Here is a 13675-nt window from a genome sequence, read left to right as displayed (position 1 = left end):
CACCCACTCTCATGATCCCATGACAACTTAATGCCAACCTATACTCTCCACTCACTTCCATGGCCCCTTATAGCCCCCATGCCAACTTAATGCAAAATCATGCCAACCCACCCACCCACCACCCTTGGTCCTTACACCCTTCAAGCCAATTCATTTGGTATCTACATTAGGTAGACCTCAGGTGGCATGTTAAGATGAAATAAAAGGTCTAAATATCTATAACAGCCTTCACTATATTAAAAAAATACTCATGCAAGCTCATTCAAAACTTTAAAATCTCCTCAAGTGCTTAATCCCTTAAAAGTATAATTCTATTCATAACCTCACATCAAAGACAGCGAATAACCTCTTTGAGCTGTCAATCAAATTATGAACTTAGGACCCCCTGCTGAAATAATTATAGTTTGTGGAAAGCAGCCAAATATTCATCGGCCAGAATCTTCCGTTTGGCTAGCGTGGCCTGCACCCGCACGCCAACGTGTAAAATGATGTGCAGTGACACTGGGCGTGCATCTTGACATCACTGCACGTCATTCCGATCTTCAGTCAGTTCAGTGGGCATGCACCAGAGTCAGCTGCATATCCGCCCACACCCGCTCCTGCCCAGCCTGCCCGACGGGGAGAAAATTCTCCTCATAGTGACATAATGATAGCCCTTGGGGAAATATCAACAAACAGCAATTGTAACTGTTAGAACAGTTTCAGTTCTCACTGGCACAGCCTTTTTTATTTTTGAAGAGCTGTGGATTTAAATACCTTCACATCATGACAGTTCTACACACCTTATCTGCCCTTCAAGAGCATTTATGTCAACTAAAAAAATTGTGACACGCTATGGGTTAAGGCCCTTGCTACAGCAAAAATAGGGTCTGTTTGAACTCAATACTGAGTTCAAATGGCCCTGCTCAGTTTGGGTTTCCCTCATGTGTGTCATTCACATTTTGCCTACAGGCAAAAATTCGGATCTGTTGAAAATGGGAGTGGGACTTCCACATCTGGATCCCACCCTCCATTATTAAAGATCCACGGGGTCTCTATGACTGCGCAAATATCCAGGCCATAGAGACCAGGAAGATCCCAGGTTTATCTCTGGTCTGTATTGAATTTGCTCATTTTAGGATGAACCTTAGTGAGGTATACAACTGACTTTAGCTCAGTGAAAGATCTCATCCCTTGTAGTAAGAAGATAATTGGTTCATGTTGCCTAACTGGATTGCTCTTCAAAAGAGTCAGTGCAGGCTTAATGGCCTGAATGGTCTCCTGTGTTGTACTATTGTATGATTGTGAGTTCCACTGAAGATGTTTGTGTACATAATCAAGAATGACACTTCACTATAGTACTGAGGAAATGTAGCACTGTCAGAAGTTCTTTTCTCAGATGAGGTGCGAAACTGGGCCTCTATCTGTCTTGTCAGTAAATGATCCCATGGCACCATTCAAAAAGTAAAGTAATTTTTGCCAGTGTTATGGCTCACATTTATCCCAAACCAACCATACTAAAAATATCTTATCTGATAATTTATCTATGCCAGCTGTGTGTGCAACAGTACTACACTTCAAAAGTAGTTTGGTTTTGAAGGGAGGTGGTTGCATCGTGGTATTATCACTGACTAGCATTCTAGAAACTCAGGGTAATGCTTTGGGAAGCTGGGTTCAAATCCCACCACAGCAGATGGTGAAATTTGAATTCAATAAAAATCTAGAATTAAAAGTCTGATGATGACCATGAAACCATTGCCAATTGTCATAAAGGAAATTTGCAGTCTTTATCTGGTCTGGCCTACATGTTGACTCTTAAATACCCTCTGAACAAGGGCAATAAATGCTGGCCTAGCTGGCGATGCCCACATCCCATGAATGAATAAAAAAAGCACTTTGGGATATTTATGTATTTATAACTTGTATTATAAATACAAGTTAATTCTTAATTAGAAAGGAGAAAAATCAGCCAGGTGTCTGATGATGCTTCCTAAAAAGTGAGCACTGTAGATACTAGGTAAAGGCAGATTTAAGTTGAATTATGATGTGCCCACGGTCAGCTAGCACACCACCCAAAATGAAGAAAGCCATTTAGGTTGGCCACTAGACTGTGCAACTGCACAGGATAAAAAGTCATTGATGTCATTTTTCAACTTACCTAAATAGCCAAGTGGTTATGGTACTGGGTTTGTAACCCCAAGATCAAGAGTTCAAATCTCACAATGGCAAACTATGAAACAATGTAACTTCATCTGAAACAGATGGAAACGTGTTTGTACTCGAAAGAGTTACTGCCCACCCATAACTGGTGTTGTGGATTAGCCTATTATAGAAACTGCCAGCATTTTTTTTCCCATTGATTTCAAATCTCCAATGCCACTTTTATGCCAGAGCAGCAAGTTGAAAAAAGCTACCACTCTGTCTTCAAGAAAGGAGGATGTGGGGAGAAAGAAAGAGGAGATTATAATTGAAATTTAGTTTCAGCCCAAGTGGCAGAAATTAGGTTGCATCACTTTTGGCAGCCTGATAAAGAGGATTTTTTGTAAGGGAAGTATAATTGGTTGCTTTATTTTACTGTTAGATAAAGGAGAACATCTGGGTGTGATGGTCCCTGCCAGTGGTGATTGCAAGCAATGTATCTGCTGTTGAAAGCTTGAATTGGCAGCTGTTGTAAATGTACATTACTGTTATTCTCACATTTTTCCCTAGTCTCTTAAGTGCTGTCAAGAAGAAACCTACTAGTTTAGGGAAGAGGCAAATCATAGTCACTGCCAACCTGCCGTCCAACTTTCCATTATAATGAATCCGTGCCACTGATGACAAAGATAAGGCCAGTGAACTACTAATCTTACTTTTCCTGACAGTAAAAACGTAACTTGCATAAACCTAGGAATCCATAGTTAACTGATATCCAAACCAAATGTTAAGATACCTATTAAAGTAACATACTTTGTTATTACTGGTTTGTAATATTGTCTATCATATTGCTCTTAATTATTGATCGTAATTATGGGGGCTTATTAATGTCACAAGCTTTATTACTGCAATCAAACTGCAAACCTGAGGATGCAATTAGAAACCACAATAGCCATGGTTCTCTGTGGTATAGATTGGTGGCCTCTATGCAGTTTATTATATTTTTTGAAGCCCATGACTTATTACATCACCACCCACTTTTCCCTTGTTTCCTCCTACTCATGACCAAAACAGAAAATAGTGCGTAAAGTTGATTCCCAAAATTGTCTGTGTATATTTAAACAAAGGATTAAGTGTTTTTGTTGTTACAGATTCACTGGTGTCATTAAAAATAACATGCTCATATTATAATACCTAATAAGCAAGTCAAGTGGTCATTTTATTTTAAATCCACTGTTCCTTACCTGGAGAGAATTAATTCCACGTTGTTCTTCAGGGAAGTCAGAGTGAAGTTACTCACAGCCAGCACTCTGGGGGTTAATTGTCACCTTTGTTTCTAAATGAACCCACAGGAACATGCAACTTTGTATGCTTCTGGGCAGTTCAGTAACACAAACAATTGAATGCTCAAATGGAAGGCACATGCAAAAATGCTGCTCAACTGGCTAAATGCTGCACAGTGGGCTGAACTAGCTGTAGATTCCACAGATTCTAAGAGAAATGAGCACTAAAGACATTAACAAAGATTTCATCAAGATCTCTAGATTGTTTTAAGAGACATGAGGGCACAGTGAAGTGCACTTTAGAGACCAGAGAATCAAGCCGCCAATATATATAGGGTGAAGGAAGTATGAGAGACTAACACACAGGAGACCATTGCAGGATCAGGTACTAGGAGAGTGGAAGGATATCTGGAGGAAAATGGCAGACTTGAAGAAAAGTGGTAAGGTGAGGAGTGAGAAAATCTATAAAGAAATGAAATGCACCACAAATGTAGGTGGACACTGATACTAATGGAAGTGCTACAGTTGCATGAGTTTGTTTAATCACAATCTTAACCTGAATTGAACAGAGTTCAGAAACAGGCTGCTTCAAATACAACACAGAGCAAGATAATGAACACATAGCAAAACCAAAAAGTAGAACCAAGAGTATTTTTTAATTTATTCACAGGATGTGGGCTTTGCTGGTTGGGTGAGCATTTATTACCCATCCAGTGAAGCAACTGAAAAAATTGAAGACTGACTACAATTATACACACAAACATCACAACGCATTTGGCCCACCTATCATTCATTCTCAGAAACTATCTGCAGCTAAAATACTTTACATTCATATAATCCTTGCATAAGACCATAAAGCATAAAATGTCCAGTCATTCAAATGATTTTAATCTCTCCTTCACAGAAAAGAGAGATTTAAACTGATTTTGGTCCCAGGAGGAGTTTTAGCAATATACACAAAAACATAACAATGTTCCATTAATGCTAACACACCAAATTATTTCACATTCATGTACATTTAGCATGTGTTTATTCAGATTTGCAGGGTAAACTGCAGGCAAGAAAATGGGGGATTAAATCCTTCAAGAAAATAGCTGCCTGGATATATACTTGAGGTCATCCAAAACTCTGACCCGTGTCTTAACTTGCAGCATGTCCCCTATCACTCCCATTTTCATTGCTCTACATTGGCTCTCAGTCAAGCAAGGCCTTGAAATTAAAATTCTTATCCTTGCTTTCAAATCCGTCCGTGACCTTGCCTCTCGCCATCTCTGTAATCTCTTCCAGCCCCACAACCCTTGTGTACATTCCCAATTTTAATGGCTCCACCATTGGTGGCTGAGCCTTCAGTCACCCTAGGCCAAGCTCCAGAATAGCCTCCCCACACCTGTCTACCTCATTTTCCTCTTTTAAGGCACTCCTTAAAATATAAGTTGTTGTTGAGATAATTGACTGTTCCAATGAATTCATGATTTCTTGTTTTGCCACAAACAAGTAAATCTCTCCTTGAGAGGGTAGAAGAGACTTGAATAGTATGATGTGGGGTAGATAAGCTCCTGAAGACTATGATTTGACTGATTATTTTGGGGGTTCAGAAAGGAATTATTGTAAAAATTAATGAAATAGGAACTGTCTAAGAGTAAATTGCGCATGCTCTTTGGGAGGTGAAATCTTGAAGGCATCCTTATTGAAACTTTGACAGTCACCCTCCCTAAACATCAACTCATCTAAAACTCTACATCTTTTACTTTACTACCAACTCCCACCAAACTTCATCCTCTCTCCCCACCCCCACCCCCATGCCCCAGCACCCATGAAGGAATTTAAAGATATTGTATGGTCTGGATTTTGCATTCAATGATGAAATGATAGCACTCACCACTGAACTGAAAGAAAGAAGCCCACAACGATTTAGTGATCTCTGTTGGATGTGTTTCCCCTTTTCCAATATTAATTTGAATCCAGCGCCAAGTCAAGGGGATCTCCAGGTGTCTGATAACAAAGATGTTATCAAGCAGGTTAAGCAGCCAATCACTTTGAAGAATTTTCACAGACAGCAAACCAGGAAATATAATGATTATCCTGTAATTTCTGTAAAGTTTACAGTGAGGTGAAAGATCGGGACATACAAATTTAAGCAGAAATATCAAATAAAACATTTTTTGTGTTTAAAAAATATAGATATTTTTTCATACTGGAAAGATTTGATAGTACACACATATAAAATTACTTTTTCAAGGCCAGAGAAGTTGCTCACCAGTAAATTTGACTTAGTATGCTGTTTCATTAACAACTCGGAACTCATTCCCTAATTTTTAACAGCGATATTACAGAATAAATTGACAAGTTCTTGTTAGTTCACTTATTCCCAATCTATTTCCATCTGCGGGGTCTTCAACAGATCACCCTATGGAGAAGCGTAAAATCACTGACAGCAACATCTGTATTTCTGCCATTAACTGTATATATGCAGACTCCGGAAGCTGCTGTTAGTTTCAAAGGAGGAATGGTGGAAAATGCTGACTGAATCATTGTTTTGCAATCTCTCTATGATGTTACTCTGACTCACCTCTGAAAACTTCTCTAGCCTTACTGCAATCTTTGGACTCAAACATGCCGTACATACCTCCTCCCTTTGCATACTTTAGCCTTTAGTTACCTTGTCCCATTCTTATGAAATTCCCTGCCCAAACCATTCCACTTCTCTACCTTTGTCCCTACCTATTAATACCTTTACAGAGCACATCTCTTCAACCACGCTTTCAATTATATCTCCTAGCCCTCCCACAAAGACTCTTATTTTTGTTTCTTTCTGGGAAGTGCTTGGGATATTTGTCTACATTAAAGACATTATTTAAGTATAAAAACAAAAAAACTGCGGATGCTGGAAATCCAAAACAAAAACAGAATTACCTGGAAAAACTCAGCAGGTCTGGCAGCATCGGCGGAGAAGAAAAGAGTTGACGTTTCGAGTCCTCATGACCCTTCGACAACTTGAGTTCGAGTCCAGGAAAGAGCTGAAATATAAGCTGGTTTAAGGTGTGTGTGTGGGGGGCGGAGAGATAGAGAGACAGAGAGGTGGAGGGGGTTGGTGTGGTTGTAGCGACAAACAAGCAGTGATAGAAGCAGATCATCAAAAGATGTCAACAACAATAGTACAATAGAACACATAGGTGTTAAAGTTAAAGTTGGTGATATTATCTAAACGAATGTGCTAATTAAGAATGGATGGTAGGGCACTCAAGGTATAGCTCTAGTGGGTTTTTTTTATTTTATATAATGGAAATAGGTGGGAAAAGGAAAATCTTTATAATTTATTGGGAAAAAAAAAAGGGGGAAACAGAAAGGGGGTGGGGATGGGGGAGGGGACTCACGACCTAAAGTTGTTGAATTCAATATTCAGTCCGGAAGGCTGTAAAGTCCCTAGTCGGAAGATGAGGTGTTGTTCCTCCAGTTTGCGTTGGGCTTCACTGGAACAATGCAGCAAGCCAAGGACAGACATGTGGGCAAGAGAGCAGGGTGGAGTGTTAAAATGGCAAGCGACAGGGAGGTTTGGGTCATTCTTGCGGACAGACCGCAGGTGTTCTGCAAAGCGGTCGCCCAGTTTACGTTTGGTCTCTCCAATGTAGAGGAGACCACATTGGGAGCAACGAATGCAGTAGACGAATGCAGAAGGGTCATGAGGACTCGAAACGTCAACTCTTTTCTTCTCCACATTATATAAGTAGTTGCTCTTTCTTCCCTAAAGTCTCAATTATTTTCTAATTTTCTAATTTTATGTTTTATTATATTCTTATGCTACAAGGTAAGTTTGACAATTAAATATGAAGATTTAGGAGCCTTTGTGTTCAAAGTTAAGATGAGCAAGTTCTAATTTTTCATTTGTTTTCACTGTCCTCATCTAATAATGTTTGGATCAATGCTGCTCTTGTTTGCAATTGCAGGACAGCTGAGTATGTAGACCTGCCTGTGCTCAGGTTAGTGGCATTGCTTATTTGATTGCCTGTTTTAGCTAGTACATTTTGGTAGTGGCCCCCTCTGACCAGTTTTGTGTGTCTCTGGATACATCCCTACGGGAATATTGATTGCGACATCTAGTCCCCACTAAGATTTAATTGTCCTCGTATTGGAGAGTTGAACATTGTGGCATTGCACCGACGCTACTGGACTGTATTTCAGTTTTCAAGAAACTAAGGAAACATTAGGAGATCAGTAAGAGGAAGTTATCCAACAAATACGACTATGTACTATCAATGCATTTCTGATACATTTAGCTCAGACTTCTCTTCTGAAAAGAAAGTTTGTTCACAAAATACTAAACAGAATAAACTCCACATGAGTATTCTGACTTGTTCTTGCTTAGAACACTTTTGAAGTAGTTATTCTGGAGGAGTAAATTTGGAGGTTTCTTGAAAATGGCTATACATTGCTAGCTAGTGAGTCTTACAGTGAAAAATAAACTCAAGGCGTCAGGACAAGTTAAATTCAGATTATAACTGAAAACTTCTGAAGTTTGTTCTTTTTTTTCTCTTTTCTTGGTTGATAAAAAGCAGACCTGTCCTGATTCTGTGGCCTAGAATTAAAAAAGGGTTGCTTTTGTTTCCTAACTTTAGGTGTCTTATAAATAAATGCAGTATTGGATATATACTGAGGTATGTAGCAAATCTGTTCCTAATTACTTGTACTTTAGTTGAACTTTAGCGTTTCCTTTGACATACTGCCTAATGTATGCAAACTGCATGTCTTTTGCTCCAACAGAGAATTCATAAAAAAAATCCTGTCTGACTCTTTTCTGTGCCAACAAAAATGAGGAATAACAGAGTGTTTTGATCAAATGCAACACTTTGCTATATGCCCTAATTAAACAAAGTTGTTCCATTCCATATGCGGCTTGCAGCTTAGTACTCAAAACTCCCCCTGGGGCTGTACAGGAAATGCCTTTTGCTTTACAACTTCTTTCTTTGCTGGAGATTAGTTTCCTCCTCTTGTTTTTCAGTATTCTCCCTTTTTTTGCTCCTTCTCTCCTGATGGTGCTGGCTCTTGTTGGAGTCCAGTTCCATGGATGCCGACATCCCTTCAGCATCTTGTCCAGATGTTGGTGTGCTCCACTTTGTCTCAGCTCCCAGAGGATAACAAGTACTGGCCCCTGATTGCTGGTCAGTAGCCATTATTGAAACTGTGCATATGGATATCGACTGCCAACTACATTGAATTAGGCTGTGATTCCCAGCTCCATCACCCCCCCAGCCAAATAGCCTGTTGGCAGTTTTGGCTCACACTTGAAGTATTGCTTCTTGGGTGAATTAACAGATAACTGGTACTTATGGAACCATATCGCAGAAAATGTTACTTTCTTGAAAAGAATTGAGGAGAGAAATGAAGGATGAGGTAAATGAAACAATATTTACCATAACGTTGTCAACAACAACCTGTTATGTGGTAGGACATTATCCTGTCACAAAATGGCTTCATCCATCATAAGATATCTGATTGTCTGACCTTTCAAGGAAATCCTGCACAGCTAGTTGTTTGTATGTTGAGTTGTTGTTTCATTTCATCTGAATGTGAAGTGCATTCAGGTGCGTTTAATTGAACACATTGCATGTTGATAGTGCACGTTGTCAGAATTATTTGGCACCAAAAGAATGCTGCTTTTAAAAGAGGAATTAATTTAATGTTATTATTTATTTATCTAATTGAAATTCAAAAGGAGTTTGCAAACAAGCAGTTGGATGAACTGCCCCGCGCCCCCCCTTCTTGCTCAGAAACTTAGACACCTTTTGTGCTGGTTTCAAATTAAGAAACCTGTTTTGTTTGAGGAATTGCATGCAAGCACATAAACATTTTGACCACATTTTCTGGAACTGTACCAACTGGTTCTATGCAACACTTTTACAGACAAATACTTTTATGGCAGTTAAAACATGGAAACCGGCCATTCAGCCCAAACATCTGTATAAGCATTTACTCTTCATGCCAGCAAGTTTGCACAATCACATTTGACTGCCCATATCCGTTTATCTTCTTTTTCTTCATGCACCTATCCAATATAATCTTGGACGTTGACATAGTTTCTGCCTAAACCACTAACCTGGGAGAAGAATTCCACACACACATAACTCTCTCCTGCCCTCTACTCTAAATCTCTTACATTTAATCCTGTACAGTGCAAATAAGGGACAAGCAACCAGGGAAATTGTCCTGCACCATAGCAAGGGGCCTCACTAGGCTAAATAATTTTAGTAGTACAGTAGAAGTCATCCAAAGTATAGATAGGAGGAAGAACGGGAAGACTTCATCTCTTAACCCTGTCCAAAGACCCCACATGTACCGATCTCGTATCTTTGACCGTTGGCTCTTGATCTCGCAAACTGCTGGAAATGGCCTGCTTCTGACCACCCTATTTCATCCTTTCATAATTTTAGAAATTTCTATTATATTACCACGTAATCTGCTTTGTTTTAACAAAAAAACAAGTATTTGTATTTGTTTATACTAGACAGCCTCCTAGTGAGTCTGCTGTTATAATTCCTATATTCTATATCCTTTAAACATCTCTATTCTTTCTATAGTGTGGAGCCCAATATTGTAAAGAATACTCTCAGTGACTAGTGATGGCAGTCACCGCGGATTACAAAGAAAGCTGTCTACAAAGATCTAGCAATTTTTATGGCAATTATTTCCCCTTTCCCAATGTCAGTTTGAATCTGGTGCCAAGGGGACATCCAGGGGTCCAGTAGTAGTAATGTCATCAAACAGCATAAACAACCGATCACACTGAAGAATTCGCATGAACAACAAACCAGGGAATGAAATGCACTGATTATTCTTCAGTTTTTATGTAGTCTATAGAGAGCTAAATAAAGATTGGAGGTATACATTTGAAACTGAAATAGCAAACTGTTTTGTTAAAAAAAAAACTTTGGGCAGAATTCTCCAGTTAGTGAGCGGAGGCGGGGCCTGCTCGTCGATGTGTAAAATCACGCACGGTGATGTTAGGCGGGTGTCCCAACGTCACCGTGTGTCATTTAGATTTTCAGTTCGGCGGGCGCGCAGCCAACTCGGCTGCGCGCCCGCCAAACTGTCAAAGGCCTATTAAGGCCACTTAAATAGTAATTAATTCAATTAGCTGAGCTGCCCATCCAACCTTAAGGTTGGTGGGCAGGTGAAAAGCCCAGGCGGCCTTCGGGTTTTTCATGAAACCACGAGTGGGATAAGGTTTCATGAAGTATTTTAAAAGTCAATAAAAATTTTAAAAATAATTCTTTCACATGTCCCAGCTCATGTGACAGCGCCACATGAGGGGACATGTTTTAAGAGTTTTTATTTCCCTTTATTTAAATTTACACATGTCAAACCGATCTCCCTGAGGCACCTCCATGCCTCAAGGTGATCTCTGTGCTCTTTTGTGATCAGGGGCGCTGATCGGGTTTGCCCCCGCCCCAGCCTGCCCCTGCACAACCCCAACGATGAGGGGAAAATTCAGTCCTTCATTTCAGTAAACTATGGAATTTTTAAAATAATTTTGGAAAAAATTGTAATTACACAAATGTAAAATTAGTTTTCCAGGGCCACAGAGGTTGCTCATCAGTGGTTATGATTTAGTAAAATTTTAAAAATCCAGTTAGACCTTGTCAACAAAGTGTTTTTTAACAGCGATGTTACAATGTAAAAGGGGAAGCTCTCTTCAGTTCATTCACTTCATGGATGATTTCCATCTGCAGGGACAGTAACAGTGCATCCTGTCAAGGTGTGAGGAAATTACTGTCAGCAAGTCTAAATTTCCACAATTAACTATGCATGTGCGGATGTCAGAAATTACTGCCAGTTTCATTGTTTTAATGATGGTGAATACTGACTGTTTCAGTTTCATTACAATCACAAATTCCAGGCCATTAAGATTTATATAGGCCTGTCATTAACTCATGGTTTTTATATTCTGTATTTCTTGTAACACTGTCGACAATACATTCGAATTTTTACAGTTTTATTAATCTGAGGTGCCCCCTTTAATGTCCCGTGACTTCAAAGTTCAAAATTATCCCATTGTGTTCATCTTTATTACCTTTTCTTTCAGTAATGATTTATTTTAAAAAGTGAATCCTTTTAGGATTTTAGAATCCTCTTAACAATTTGAATGCTTAAGTTTAGTTTGAGAGTTGCTGACAATTTACTTTTGCATTGAAACTGTTGAGAGTATAAAGTGGGCTGTAAATTTTGTTTTAATACATCCAAGATGTGTTTGGGAGGAACTCCATTGTATCATTGTTTTGCTTCTTGTAAGGTACATATTAAAGTCACTTTTCTAAAATATGTGTTTGTATGTTCGAAATTGTATGGGGGTAGAAATTCGTCGCTGAAAATGGTGCAAAATGGGCATTATTTGCTCAGCTGCCAGTTATACTCAGTGCCTGATATTCAGTTCCATTGCAGTCAATGGAATTAAATGTCAGGCACTATGTATAAGGTGTACCTGATCCGATACTGCCTGTTTTGTGCCAATCCCAAGAAGAATTTCTACCCCATTGTTCCTGCACTGCATTCTTTTGGAATTTTAACGAACTACTAACCAATTGAAATAATTTCCAACTCTTGAGAAAGGTATAGCTTTTTGCTCATGTTGAAAAAAAAGACTTTACATGTTTCTGAACATTTCAAATGGATAAAGTACAATTGTTACAAGAAGAAAGATTGGTCCTTTATTCCTAATAGCGTAATATTCATGATAGAATCATACAGCACAAAAGGAGACCATTCAGCCCATTGTAGCTGTGCTGGCTCTTCAGGGAAGAGGTTCAATTTATCCCACTCTGCTGCCCTTTAGCCATAGCCCAGCAGTTGTTTCCTTTACACGTATATATCCAGCTCCCTTTTGAAATTTACTAATGAATCTGCTTCAACCATCCTTTCAAATGGTGCAATCTTGCAGTAATAATCATAGTGTATTGGTTTCTAGCATCAACAGTATAGATGCTTTGTTTGAAGATTTAAGCCTTTTTACTGAATATTGTAATAAAAAGAACATGCAATTATATTGCAATTTTACTCTTAATATGCTATTGCGACAAAGTAATAATATATTGCATTTCTATAAATTGTGCTGTGATCTGCATTGTACAGGAACATTAAGACAATAGTTGCATTAAGTTTAATAGTTTTATGGAGATGAAATAGGCATTGAAATGAAGGACATCAGTACCAAAGTGGCACACTTTTCAGCTGGACCTTTGTTAGCAACAAAGGATACCCTGGTCAGAAGAAACATGACCTGATCCAGAGTGAAGCTCTAACTACTATGCCACCATAACATGCCTTATGCATGTATTCTACTACAGTTTTTGTGCCAAATTGATACCCAAAGTTGGTGTGAAAATTGTCATCAAGAGCAGTTAAAGTGGAGTGCCCAGAAAGGTGGCTTATTGTCAGACTGGTGCTCTCTTGGCTCCAATGCAAGAGCTAAATACAAGAAACACACCAAATATAGTGTTGCCTGTGACTGCGTTACTGCATTAAATCTATCCTGTGTATACTTTCCAATACAAATTCAAACGGAAAGCTAGATATAGATACTAAATCAGCCTAATGTACCGCTGCACATATGCAAAATATTAAGGAAACCTCCAAACCACTATGTGAAACTACTTTAATCTGGTGGCGCATTTGAAGCAGTTTTATTCGTCATTTTTCTCTCATGCTGGCCAAGTGTCTGCCAATAAGGAATGTAGCAACAAAGGAACAGGAATAGACAATCCTCTTCCATCCATTAATTAGATCAGAGGTGGTCACATTAATCTTGATCTCTGAAAAGCACACACCCCTTTATTAATACAAATTTTATAGTTCTCACAGTTCTGTGAGAATAAAAAAAATGCTAGCTTGCAGATAGTTTTGGGCTATGGATCCACACCCATCAAAATATTGAGTGGAAGGTTATTTCACATGAGATTCTTCAGTCATCAGAGAGAAGGTTTTCAACACATTCAACACAATCTGGGTTGGATTTCAGCTGATGTTTCAGTTGTAGCAGCACTACTGTACATGTGTGTCTGAGGGTTAGGAGAGCGAGGAGGCAATGTCTATGAATATACTGTATTCAGATTAAATGCTCAGTTGAAATTAATTCTTAATCTATTTTGGATCTGTGCTAATGTTTGTTTTGACCTCTTACAGTATTAATGCAGTTATTCCATGTGATTATTAGAATTCAGTAGTTCTAGAATAGACATGTTTCCCATGTTTATTTTTTATACATTGTGGAAATGTCTTAATGTGCCTAT

General features: G+C 38.9%; 1 protein-coding gene across 5 annotated transcripts in view; it reads left to right on the top strand.

The window, feature by feature from the left end:
• LOC121276196 (retinoic acid receptor beta-like) overlaps positions 1–13675 on the top strand; it is a 290694-nt gene that overhangs the window by 17186 nt on the left and 259833 nt on the right. Inside the window, exons 1-2 of one of the 5 annotated variants that reach the window (XM_041184330.1) lie at positions 7350–7375; positions 8012–8050. The exons of the other annotated variants lie outside the window; for them this stretch is intronic. The gene's annotated coding sequence lies outside the window, so the exon portion shown is untranslated. Of the gene's footprint in view, positions 1–7349; positions 7376–8011; positions 8051–13675 lie in introns of those variants that run through there. 5 annotated transcript variants of the gene reach the window in all.

Source organism: Carcharodon carcharias, chromosome 3 (assembly GCF_017639515.1).
Source record: "Carcharodon carcharias isolate sCarCar2 chromosome 3, sCarCar2.pri, whole genome shotgun sequence".
NCBI classification, from domain to species: domain Eukaryota; kingdom Metazoa; phylum Chordata; class Chondrichthyes; order Lamniformes; family Lamnidae; genus Carcharodon; species Carcharodon carcharias.
This window is presented reverse-complemented; position numbering and strand designations above follow the sequence as displayed.